At 40.6% G+C, this 13,729-nt stretch overlaps 2 non-coding genes across 2 annotated transcripts; one reads left to right on the forward strand and one right to left on the reverse strand.

Moving 5' to 3' along the window:
• The first annotated feature begins 6,558 nt into the window (after window positions 1-6,558).
• Window positions 6,559-6,665, forward strand: LOC141710130 (small nucleolar RNA R71). Its single transcript, XR_012570665.1, has one exon. It is a non-coding gene; the product is annotated as a small nucleolar RNA R71 (small nucleolar RNA).
• Window positions 6,666-12,893: 6,228 nt separating this feature from the next.
• Window positions 12,894-12,998, reverse strand: LOC141710349 (small nucleolar RNA R71). The gene has a single exon (XR_012570875.1). It is a non-coding gene; the product is annotated as a small nucleolar RNA R71 (small nucleolar RNA).
• Window positions 12,999-13,729: the final 731 nt, after the last annotated feature.

The raw sequence follows: 13,729 nt of genomic DNA on the forward strand, positions 1-13,729 counted from the left end.
CTACTGCGAATCAGATCCTCACCCTCAACAGGTGGAGTGTTAGGCGTGTACGGAGGTGGATACACGGAGTCCTCACCAAATACTGACCACTGAATGCCAACTCCGGTGGCTCTAAAAGATGTCCCAAGTGCCTCGGTGAGATCGCGTGCAAAACGACTGTGGATGTCGTGCATCGCATCCATCCTCCGTGCTAGATGCCTATACTGCATCAAACTCAAACCAACTCCCATCTCTGCTCCTGCTGCCTCTTCCTGCTGCTACTGCTGCTGTGATGGACCAGCTTCCTCTCCATACTGAGCTCTCCAAGCTGCTCGACGGGCATACTGAGAACCTCCCGCTGTAGTTGCCTCCATAGGCACACCACCTGGCAAATAAGCATAAGAGTAACCAAGCCCCCTAGGATCGGGCTTGCCGTCATACCACTCAACCATGCTGTGCAGCGTAGCACTATCAATAGGAGCACTAGGAAGCTGCAGCTGCTCATGTGCTGGCCAATGAACACCAACTGCCACGCACAACTTCATCACAACTGATGCATACAGAATAGCACCTGTAGTACCTCCCCTAAAAAATATCAGAATCCCCTGGTAAATCACCATCCCTAAATTAATGTAATCACCCTGCAGAATCCCCTACAACAGATGAGCACGCTCCACAGTAATCTCATGCACATGCGAAGAAGGCATGATATTAGCACAAATAAATGAGTTCCAAGCACGTGCAAACCTGTTCATGCACGAAGCAGGGAACATGGAGTAATCAATAGTGCCCCTCTTGAACTTCCAATAAGTCTTAGGCATACAGAGCGTTGTAATGATCAGATCCAAATTAAAGTCCTCCGGAGTCTTATCGTTCCATGTGTCCTGACCCACCTTCCTTACGGACTGCTCAATCACCCTCCTAATAGCATCAGCATTGTACTCGACAGTCATCCCCCTAACCACCATGAATCCATTCTTCTCTACCTTTGCGTTAGGATAAAACTCCCGCACAACACTCATGGGCACAGCAGCGGGAGCCTCACAAAAAGGAAACTAACCCATCTCAAGAATCATCTCCAAAAGCTTACCATCATTCCCTGATGGCAAAAACCCTCACTCCTTAGCAATAGGCTTCGAGAGAAGCCTCGTGTACTCCTCTTCAGCCCCAAGAGTAGAAAATCTGGGCCTCACACCACCCGCAGATGAAGAATCGGTGGTGTTGCTGCTTACTTGTGTTCTTTGTCTCTTGGGTGCTATCGGGATTGAATGAGAGAAAATAAAAGTGAAAGTGTTTAGAGAGAATCTGTGTTGAGAGTTTGTGCTGTGGTGGAGAAGTTGTGTATAAGTGTATGTATTTATAGGTGGAGAGGTAAGAATTTGATAAGGAATATAAGTGGGAATTGATTATGGGAATCGTGGGAATAATGGAATTAATTAGGATAGGGAATTATGGGATGTGGAAGAGTAAAAATCGGATTAGAATTGATTTTGGAATAAAAGTCCCGATTTTACCTTATAAAACTGTTGTTTTAATTTCGAACAGGACCCGGCACGGCCGCGCGCTAGGACAGTGCGGGCGTGCTTGCTCTCTGGAAAACCGGCGCAGCTGCGCGCTTGATCAGCGCGCGTGCGCTTGGTTACTGGAAAAATGGCACGGCCGCGCGCTTGATCAGCGCTGGCGCGCCTAGCTTCTGTAGTTGGCCCTGAATTTTTTTTTCTTTTTCTGATTTTTTTGTGTTTTTCTCCTTTCTTCTTGCTTCTTCTACCTACTAATGTACAACATACTTGGGTTACCTCCCAAGAAGCGCTTATTTTACGTCGTTAGCTCGACGTAGAATCTTGAGCTGAAACGGACAATAAAATGGCACTAACCACCTCGCGGTTTGCCATGTCACCATAGTAATGCTTCAACCTCTAACCATTTACTTTGAATGCTTGGCCCGGATCATTCTCAAAATTTTCCACTGCTCCATGTGGAAACACAGTTTTGATTGTGAAGGGCCCTGACCATCTTGACTTCAACTTTCTAGGGAAAAGATGGAGACATGAGTTGAATAAAAGAACTTGTTGTCCCGGCACGAACGATTTGAGCACTAGACCCCTATCGTGCCACTTCTTGACCTTTTCCTTATACATTTTATTGTTCTCATAAGCTTGAAGTCGAAACTCGTCGAGTTCATTCAATTGAAGCATCCTCTTCATTCCAGCTGCATCCAAGTCCAGATTCAATTTCTTCAAAGCCCATATGCTTTATGCTCGAGCTCCACAGGCAAATGACACCCCTTACCATAAACCAGCTGAAACGATGACATTCCCAAAGGAGTTTTATATGTTGTTCTATTAGCCTAAACAGCTTCATCAAGCTTCAAAGACCAATCTTTCCTCGATGGACACACCACCTTCTCTAAAATGTGCTTGATCTCTCTGTTAGATGCCTCAGCTTGACCATTTTTCTGAGGATGATAAGCCATGACAACGCGATGATTCACATTATACCTTTGCATCATAGCAGTGAACTTGCGATTGCAAAAATGCGATCCCTCATCACTGATTATAACTCTTGGAGTTCCAAACCTTGTGAATATCTGCTTGTGAAGAAAATTAAGCACCACCTTCGCATCGTTCATTGGTAACGCCTTAACTTCAACCCATTTTGACATGTAATCAACCGCCAATAAGATATACTAATTGTTACAAGATGAGACGAATGGTCCCATGAAGTCAATTCCCCAAACATCAAAGACCTCAATCTCGAGAAGCACACTAAGAGGCATCTCATCCTTCTTAGACATATTGCCCACATATTGACATCGATCGCATTTGAAAACAAACTGGTAAGCATCTTTAAATATGGTCGGCCAAAAGAAACCTGCCTGAAGAACATGAGCTGCTGTCTTTTCTCCACCATACTGTCCTCCATAAGCCGTTAAGTGGCAATCTCGCAAGATCCCCCCCCCCCCCCGTTTCGCTGTAAGGAATACATCTCCTGATGATTTGGTCAGCTCCTTGTCGAAAAATAAATGGCTCATCCCATATATACCACTTCACTTCATGTAGAAACTTCTTTCTTTGAGCATAGGATAAGTCGGGAGGCATGACATTACTCACAAGGTAGTTCACAATTTCTGCAAACCACGGTTCTTCTTCTTGCACTCCAAACAACTGCTCGTCAGGAAAAAACTCATTTATCAATGTCTTATCTAATGAAGTAGCATTAGAATTCTCTAAATGCGAGAGATGATCAGCGACTTGATTTTTAGTTCCTTTTCTGTCCTTGATCTCAAGTTCAAATTCTTGGAGCAAAAGAACCCATCTAATCAATCTAGGCATCAAGTCCTTCTTTGAGACTTGATATCGAATTGCGGCATGATCAGGGAAAACTGTCACCTTAGTCCCAAGTAGATAAGATCGAAATTTCTCAAAAACCATAGATGATAACCAAAAGCACTTTCTCCGTAGTCGTATAATTCAGTTGGGCACCATTAAGGGTCTTACTAGCGTAGTAGACCATATGAAATATGTTGTTCTTCCTCTGCCCAAGAACTGCTCCAACTGCATAGTCACTTACATCGCACATCATCTCAAAAGGTTGGTTCCAATTAGGTGCAGTTATGACAGGTGCCGTGATTAAACTCTTCTTCAATATTTTAAAAGCTGCAAGGCACTCGTCATCAAACTTGAAAGGAACATCTTTTTCTAACAGACTGTATAGCGTCTTTGAAATCTTAGAAAAGACTTTGATGAAACGCCTGTAGAAACCCGCATGACCAAGAAAACTGCGAATGCCCTTAACATAAATAGGTGGGGGAAGATTCTCAATGACCCCCACCTTGGCTTTGTCCACCTCAAGACCCTTACTCGAAACCTTGTGCCCGAGAATAATGCCCTGTCGCACCATAAAGTGACATTTCTCCCAATTAAGAACCAAATTGGTCTCAACATACCTCTTAAGAAAGTGTCCATGATTTTGCAAGCATTCATCAAAAGAATCGCCAAATACAGAGAAGTTGTCCATGAACACCTCCACATTCTGGCCAATCATATCAGAAAAAATGGCCATCATACATCTCTGAAATATGGTTGGTGCACCACACAGACCAAACGAAACTCGTCTGAAGGCGAAAGTACCAAATAGACAAGTGAAGGTAGTCTTTTCCTGATCTTCTGGAGCGATATAAATCTGATTGTAACCTGAATAGCCATCAAGAAGATAGTAGTACTCGTGACTAGCCAATCTATCAAGCATCTGGTCAATGAAGGGCAAAGGGAAGTGATCCTTCCTAGTGGCTTTATTCAACTTCCTATAATCCATGCAAACTCTCCACCCAGTGACTGTCCTAGTAGGAATAAGCTCATTCTTCTCATTGGATACCACAGTAATACCACATTTCTTTGGTACACATTGTACCGGGCTCACCCATGAATTGTCAAAAATAGGGTAGATGATCCCCGCATCTATCCACTTAAGAATTTCCTTCTTTGCTACTTCCTTCATGAATTGATTGAGGCGTCTTTGCTGCTCGACCGTAGGCTTGCTACCTTCTTCTAGCAGAATTTTATGCATGCAATAAGAAGGGATGATTCCCTTGATATCTGTTATAGTCCATCCAATTGCCGATTTGAATTCTCTTAGAATCCTCAAAAGTTTTTCCTCGTCACTACCTGAGAGGTTAGATGCAATAATAACAGGCAGAGTAGATGCATCACCTAAAAACACATACCTTAAATGCTCAGGTAAAGGCTTAAGCTCACGAGTGGGCGCTTCCTCGATAGATGGCTTGAGGCGTTTAGGAGCTTTGCTCAATTCCTCCATTCCAAGGTATTCAAAAGGCATATCAATCTTCCTTTTCTATGGAGAAGCATTCAAGTATTGCAATTGTTTTTCACCTTCGTCATCTTCGCTATTTAAATTTGCCAATAAGGCTTTCTCTAAGGCATAAGACCTTAACAATCGATCAAGTTCTGAAGTAACCACATAATCGACCAACTCCACTTTTAAACACTCCTCATTATCAGTAGGAAATTTCATAGCATTGAACATATTAAAAGTCACATCCTGATCCAGTACTCGCATCATGAGCTCACCCTTCTACACATCTATCAAAGTTTGTCCAGTTGCCAAGAAAGGTCTTCCCAAGATTATGGGAATCTTCTTATCTTCCTCGAAATCCAGAATAACGAAATCCACAGGGAAGATGAGTTTATCAACCTTGACCAAGACATCCTCCACAATACCTCGCGGACACATAATAGAACGGTCGGCCAACGGTAAGGTCTTATAAGTTAGTTTTGGATCAGGCAAGTCCAACTGCTTGAAGATTGATAAGGGCATCAGATTGATGCTAGCTCCCAAGTCAAATAAGCATCTATGAAAAGATACTTTTCCAATAGTGCACGGAATAGTGAAGCTTCCAGGATCTTTAAGATTCGGAGGTAACTTCTGTTGTAGTACAACACTACATTCCTCCGTGAGAGCCACAGTCTCTAAATCATCTAGCTTCACTTTTCGAGAGAGAATACCTTTCATAAAATTTGCATAACTAGGCATCTACTCGAGAGCCTCGGCGAAAGGTATATTAATATGAAGTTTCTTGAACACCTCCAGAAATTTCTCAAATTGCTTGTCCAGCTTTTTCTTCTACAGCCGCTTCGAAAAAGGCGGTGGAGGATAGATCTGTTTCTCCCCTGTATTACCCTCAGGAAGAGTGTGCTCAATAGTAGTCTTCCTTGATTCCACTTCTACTTCCTGCTGCTCTACTTCTTTCTCAGCCTCAGCTTCTTCAGTCAACTTTTGAGTTTGTTCGGTATTCGCAACCCTTCCAGACCTCAAAGTGATTGCCTTTACCTACTCTTTAGCTTCCCTCTTTCCTGGCACCTCAGTGTCACTAGGTAATGTACCAGGCTGGCGATTAAGCAAAGCATTGGCAATTTGCCCAATTTGATTTTCCAAGGTCTTGATAGAAACAACTTGGCTCTTGCACAGAAGCTTCAACTCCTCTAGTTCAGATATTTCATTGGCTTGTTGTAGCTGAAGTTGTTGTCTTGGTGCATATTGCAGTTGTTGAAAACCTGGGGGTTGTACTGCTTAGCTGGATATTGCTGATAAGGATGTTGAACCGCATTCTGAGCGTTGCTCCAGCTGAAATTAGGATGATTGCGGTTGTTAGGATGATAGGTGGCTGGCACTGGTTGCTGTGAACGCTGAAAATTGTTCACAAACTAAGCTGATTCACTAGAAATAGCACACTGATCAGTCTCATGGGCTCCAACACAAAGTTCACAGACACTGGTGATTTGATTAACTCCATAATTAGCCAAAGAGTCCACCTTCATTGTCAAATCCTTAGGTTAGGCAGCGATAGCAGTTGCTGCATCCAACTCCAGAATTTCTGTAACTTTTCCCTGAGTCAACCTCTGGGAAGGATTTCGGTACTTATTAGCAGCCATCAGTTCAATAAGTTCATAAGCTTCATCGTAGCTCTTAGCCCACAATGCTCCTCCTGATGCTGCATCCAACATGGGTCTAGAAGTAGCACCCAATTCATTATAGAAGCTATTAATAATCATCCAATCAGGCATGCCATGGTGTGGGCACTTCTTTAGCATCTCCTTATATCGATCCTAAGCCTCACACAGAGATTCTCCTATTTGCTGAGCAAACTGGGTAAGAGCATTCCTGATTGTAACAGTCTTCGCCATAGGGAAGAATTTAGTGAGAAACTTTTGTGCCAGATCTTCCCATTTAGTGATAGACCCTGGTGGTAGAGAATGTAACCAGCTCTTAGCCTTGTCCCTTAGAGAGAATGGGAAGAGTCGCAGCTTGATAGCATCTTCAGTCACATCATTAAACTTGAAGGTGTCACAGATCTCGATGAAATCCCTGATGTGCATGTTGGGGTCTTTAGTAGGAGAACCCCCAAACTGATCTGAGTTATGTATCATCTGAATTGTGCTTGCCTTGATCTCAAAAGTGTTAGCCCTGATGGCTAGTCTGACGATGCTCGACTGAATGTCATTAATCTTGGGCTGAGAATAGTCCATCAAAGCCTTCGGATTTTCTGCTTGATCTCCCATTGCTACTACAACTGGTTCTTCGACTTTTTCTTCTTCTACCTTCTTTTCTTCCTCAAAAACTTCCCTTCGAACCACCACAAGTTTTTCCTCAGCTTTATCCAGAGTTCTCTTACGAGTACTCGAACGCGTATGCATACACCCTCGCTAGAGCATCTGAAATAAAACAAGGAAATAGATAAGTAAAAATGTATGAGTCAATGAACTTTAACGAACACTGATGGAAAGCACATAAACTATTAATTAACACTGCAGTCCCCGGCAGCGGCGCCAAAAACTTGTTAGTCGCTAAATACGCGCTAATAATACACGCAAGTATACGAGTTCCCAAGTAGTATAAAATCTTTTCTAGTTCGTTCCCACAGAGACTGTATTAGTTAACTAATTAAGTCATGTACCTAAGCAACGATGTATGGTTATTATTCAATGCTAAGATGAATCACAATTTAAGGTTGATTATAACTAAGAATTAACTAATAATTATAACTACGAGAATAAGATTGATTGAATTAATATATATAAAAAACATGGGATTTTAACTTCATTAAATACTTCATTCAATAGTCTTTTCATTCTTAACCTTAGCATGCAATGGTTATGGTATAATCAGATAACACGAAACTGATAAACACCAACTTTCGTTGCACGAGTACCATACTACCAAACATCCACAAAAGAGATAGAAGCTGATTAGACACCAATTATATTGAGACCCTATATGTCTATAGATATTGACAACATAACGGTTTAAGCACAAGTTATCTATCTTGATAACACAGGGCAAGTAAGATGGTTAAAATTATCTATGAATCATGTATAACAATACATGAACCTATGCTTGCATGGCAAGTTCTAAATCCTTAAATTCACTTTCGCTTCATTAAGAATTAACACACTATCTTATAAGTTCGCGACGCTCACAAGACGAATAAGCACAACCAATACTAGGTTATCATACAATCACCACACACTAAGGTATCAAATGAATTGACTAAAGAAATCCATAAATAAATCCACTAGAACCCCATAGTAACGATTAGCCCATAATCAGACTCATCATCAACGTGGGTTCCGATAAAAGCATGGTAAAACAAACATAGTCTTTATAACGAATAATTAAAACAAAGTATAAAATAAGAGTATAGGTTCAACAAAACAAGAAATGAGCATCCAAGATTACAACTCAAAACAAAGATTCACAAGAATAAACTAGATCGTCTTCGCCTTTATTGAATTGTGTTATAGGTCTCTTGCTGTCTTCTCCTTGCTCTATGTCTTGATATCTCTTAAAAAATGACTTAGAGTTGTTTATATAACATCCCCCAAGAAATCCAGGAGTCCAGGAAATAGAATTATAATAGAATCATGATTTTCTTAGCCCGACATAGCGCGGCCACGCGCTTTATCAGCGCGGGCGCGATGTCCTTCTGTACTCCGGCACGGGCGCGCGCTTACACAGCGCGGGCGCGCTGACCTACTGGATAAACTGCTTTTCTTCCTTCTTTATTTTGCTTGAGACAACCTTTTCATGAACAACCTTAATGACACATTCTTAACACCATTTTAGCATTAAAACAATGCCAAATCACCTGGATCCTCAATATATGCCTGAAATGCAAAAACACTATAAAACACATCAAAAACACAAATAACTTGAGTACAAAACATTAACCCAAGCCTTTATAGAGCATTATAAAGTGTCATAAATGCCACTCAACACCTTTTTCCTCCTTTAGTGGTCTACTTAAATCTTCTTTTCTGAGCTTCCATTCTTGCATTTTCTTCATCTTTTGCTTCATCAAACTGAGGGTGTCCAGACATCACACAAATCATCTTGCCATGTCTATAGATTTTTGTTATTCTTTATGTCAAATTAGAATCTTTGGCGGTCTTGAGGCTTTTAATTGAAGCACCCATCAGTTTTTCTTCATCTTCCCTAGAAGGAGAATAATCAACTAACATTGGATGCTTTGCTGACATAATGGCATCTGCCTGTTTGGGTTTTAGCACCACAAAGTTGTTGAACTCATTCTTCATATAGGGCTCACCCTTTTCTCCTTCTCCAAGATGCATGTCTTTTATGGTGATTGGTCTCAACTGAGTAAAATGTTTCACTGATTGAGCTTGAGTAGCAGTTGAGCCAAAAACCTCCTCAATTCTGTCATCAATCTTCTTCACTTGCTCTTTTATCCTGAGCTCAGCTGCTGCTAGATTGATCAGATCAATACTGTCTACAGTCGGTGGCTTAGAGATAGTGATAACTGGTACTACCACTTTGTTGACTTGAATATTTACATTTCCCCCCTTTACTATCCTTCTCCCCTTTATTGAGTTGGACAATTGCATCCTTCTCCCCCTTTTTGTTATCATCAAGAGAAGTAAGGTTGGAAGTTTGAGAAGCCACCAACTGTTGAAGTAATTGAGTTTGATCTTCTTGGTTTGAAAGTATCTTGGCCACTGAGTTCTCAATAGCTGTCATTCTGGAATCCAAGGCCTCAACCTTGCTATTGAGATCATTGTCCTTTCTGTATTTCTGATGAATATCCGTTATAGTTGACTCAAGAAGTTTAACCTCTATTCTGTCATTGATGTCTTTCTTGACTACATCAATGGCTTGTTTGAGCTCTTCCACATCTTGATTCTTTTTATGAGTCTGAATTTTGTGCAGCTGTAGAGATTCAAGGTAGGCTTCTAGAAGACTTCTGGTACTACCATTGGCAGTGGCTTCTATTGCTAATTGAGTCTGAGAAATAAGCTTGAACATTGTGGAGTTAAAATGGTGATAGTTGCATATCTTGGTTAGCGTCCAGGCTGGAGTACTAGTAACGGTACTAGGACATACAGCTCCCCATAAGTCTATGCCAGCTTCATCAGTATCTTCCCCATTAGACTCATCACCAAAAGAGTCACCAGAATCATACTTAAAATCATCACTAGCTGTAGGTGGAAGAGATTTGATTGCATTTTTTGCTCTTAGCATTGAAGCTGTAGTATGTACCAAATTGAGAATCATCTCTGCTTTCTCATTGCTCTGGACATCCAAAGTATGATAGGCTGTAACATAATGAGTAAATGTCTCAGCATCTTGGGAAATATAATCTATTACAGCTTTGTATTCTTGTTGATATAGTATTTTCCTTTCTGCCTCATTGACACTTATCGACTCACTTGCAATGGCTTCCACCCTACCTACCTTTCTCTCATGTTCTCTCTCTTTTTGCATCAAGGGATTCCTTTGGCTCACCACACTCACACCCTCACCTTCACCATCTAAGGTGGGACTCCTCTCACTCACTTTTTCCATGCTGGAAGAAATAGCATGCATATGTTCACTCTTTTCCTCTCTTTTTTCCTGGGAGCAACCCAACCTCTCACTCATACCACTCCCTTCCCTCAAGCCTAAGAGTGATTGAACAACTACTAAATCATCTACACTAGTAACGATTTTAGATATATTAGGAGGTGCAAAGACTATCAACGGATGAATGATATATGTTGAAGTAGTAGCTATGAGTATCAACGAATGGCTGATGTTAAGCTTATCCGTCGAAGGACAATCACTGATCAGTGGATGAGAAATATCCATCGAAGATGTAGAAATAATAGAGATAGAAGTTGAAATTATTGTTGAATCTGTGGATATTGATTTTAAATTTAGGTGCACAGATACTTCAATAGTTTGAGAAAGAATGGGCAGCTGAGCCAACAAATCATCAAAAAGATGATGCTTAGTTACACTAGATTTTGGCTCCTCCATGAATGTAAGAGATGAAGAATCAGGAACTGATGTGTTTATCATGTCCACATCCAGAGAGATAGTTGGAGAGTTTTGTGTATGAGGTGTTTCGATAATGAGAGATTTTGGCTCTGACTCCACATTTGTTGGAGATACATCAATTTGAATTTGAGATGGTGCAGTAACTGAGTCTTTGACTTCAGTTGGCACTATGTGTGTACCCTGTGACTCCCCCAAAATAAAATTTAGAATTTTTTCCAGAGAGTCAATGTGGCCATGCTGTGCTAGCGCACGATCGCGCCAGGTTTGCAGAAAGACAGCGCGACCGCGCTCGGGATGGCAGAATTCTGTTTATACTTGGATTCTGAGAGTTTGAAGCCCTGGTTGATTCATAGCATATATATTAATAACTTATGATTGTTAACAAGACGTACCAGAGCTTAAGGATAAGGCGTAAGAAGACCGTAGAGCACAATTCAACCAAGTAGAAGATGATCTAGTTTATTCTTGTGATTCTTTGTTTTAAGTTGTAATCTTGGATGCTAGTTTTCTTATTTGTGAACCTATACTCTTGTGTAACGTACTTGATTTTATTATTTATTTAGTATGAAGACTACATTTATTATACCATGCTTTCATTGGAACCCACGTTGATGATGAGTCCGATTATGGGCTAATCGTTATCGTAGGGTTCTGGAGGATTTGCTTATAGAATTCTTTAGTTAATATGTTCTAATGCCTTAGTGAGTGGTGATTGTATAATAACCTAGTAATGGATGTGCTTATTCGTCTTATGAGCATCGCGAACTTATAAGATAGCGTGTTAATCTCTAATGAAGCGAAAGTAAATTTAGGAGTTTAGAACTTGCCATGCTAGCATAGGTTCATATATTTGATATGCATGATTCGTAGGTAATTTTAACCATCTTACTTGCCCTATGTAATCATAATAGATAACTTGTGCATTAAACCATTATGTTGTCAAATTCTATAGACATATGGGGTCTCAATATAATTGGTGTCTATTCAGCTTCTATCTATTTTGTGGATGTCTGGTAGTAGGGTATTCGTACAACGAAAGTTGGCGTTTACTAGTTTCATGTTATCTGATTAGTGTCATCACCATTGCATGCTAAGGTTAAGAACAAAAAGGCTATTGAATGAAGTAGTAATGAAGTTTGAATCCTATGTTTGTGTCATATAATAAAACAATTCCTTTTAAATCTCTTAGTTAATGTTCTTTAGTATAATCTCTTGGTTAATCGTAGTTATAAACAATCTCAATTTGTTAATTGTCTTAGCATTGAATAATAACTATACCATTGTTGCATAAGTACATTGATTAAAATTAACCTAAACCAGTCTATGTGGGAACGAACTAGAAATAATTCTATATTACTTGTGATCGCGTATACTTGCGTGAATATTAGTGCGTGTTTTTATCCTAACAAGTTTTTGGCGCCGCTGCTGGGGACTCGGTGTTAATTTTTAGTTTATGTATGTCATCAGTGGTCGTTAAAGTTCATTGACTCGTACATTGTTACTTACTTATTTTCTTGTCGTATTTCAGGTACTCTAGTGAGTGTTATGCATACGCGTTCTCGGTCTCTTAAGAGAACACTGGATCAAGTTGAGGAAGAAGTTATAGTAGCTAAGGAAGTTTTCGAGGAAGTTCTTGTCGAGGAGAAAGTTGAAGAAGAGGCTCTTATTACAATAGGAGAACCAGAAGCGAATATGAAGGCTTTGATGGATTACTCTCAACCGAAGATTAATGATATTCAGTCTAGCATTGTCTGACCAGCCATCTCGGCTAACACCTTTGAGATCAAGTCGAGCATGATTCAGATAATACAAAACTCAGTTCAGTTTGGGGGTTCTCCGACAGAAGACCCCAACATGCACATCCGAGATTTCGTCGAGATCTGTGATACTTTCAAGTTTAATGGAGTTTTTGAAGATGTTATTAAATTGAGGCTTTTCCCATTCTCTCTACAGGATAAAGCTAAGTGTTGGTTACATTCTCTACCACCAGGATCTATCACCAAATGGGAGGATCTTATTCAAAAGTTCCTAACTAAATTCTTTCCTTTGGCGAAGACTGCTTTAATCAGAAACACACTAACTCAATTTGCTCAGCAATCTGGAGAATCTTTATGTGAGGCTTGGGATCGCTACAAGGAGATGCTTAGAAAGTGTCCTCACCATGGGATGCCTAACTGGATGATCATTAACTGCTTCTATAATGGATTGGGTGCTACTTCTAGACCCATGCTCGATGCAGCATCAGGAGGAGCCTTATGGGCTAAAAGCTATGATGAAGTTTATGAATTGATTGAACTGATGGCTGCTAATAAATACCAGAATCCTACTCAGAGACTAACTCAGGGCAAGGTAGCATGAATTCTGGAAGTGGATGTAGTTACTGCTATAGTTACTCAGCTTAAGGCTTTGATGATGAAGGTGGATTCTTGGGTTAATTATGGAGTTAATCAGATCACTAGTGTCTGTGAGCTTTGTGCTGGTGCCCATAAGATGGAGCAGTATGCTATTTCTAGTGAATCAGCTCAGTTTGTGAGCAACTTTCAGAGGTCGCAGTAGCCTGTTCCAGCCACCTATCATCCCAACAACTGTAATCATCCTAACTTCAGCTGGAGCAATACTCAAAATGCGGTTCAGTAGCCTTATCATCAGTATGCAGCAAAGCAATACAACCCCCCTGGTTTTCAGAAACCGCAATATGTATCAAGAAAACAACTCCAGCTGCAACAGTCTAATGAAAAATCTGAATTGGAGGAGTTGAGGCTCATGTGAAAGAGTCAAGCAGTTTCTATCAAGACCTTGGCGAATCAAATTAGAAAAATTGACAATGCCTTGCTAAATCGTCAACCTGGTACACTCCCTAGTGACACTGAAGTGCCAGGAAAGAAGGAAGCTAAGGAGC

Source organism: Apium graveolens, chromosome 2, assembly GCF_009905375.1.
Source record: "Apium graveolens cultivar Ventura chromosome 2, ASM990537v1, whole genome shotgun sequence".
Classification (NCBI taxonomy): domain Eukaryota; kingdom Viridiplantae; phylum Streptophyta; class Magnoliopsida; order Apiales; family Apiaceae; genus Apium; species Apium graveolens.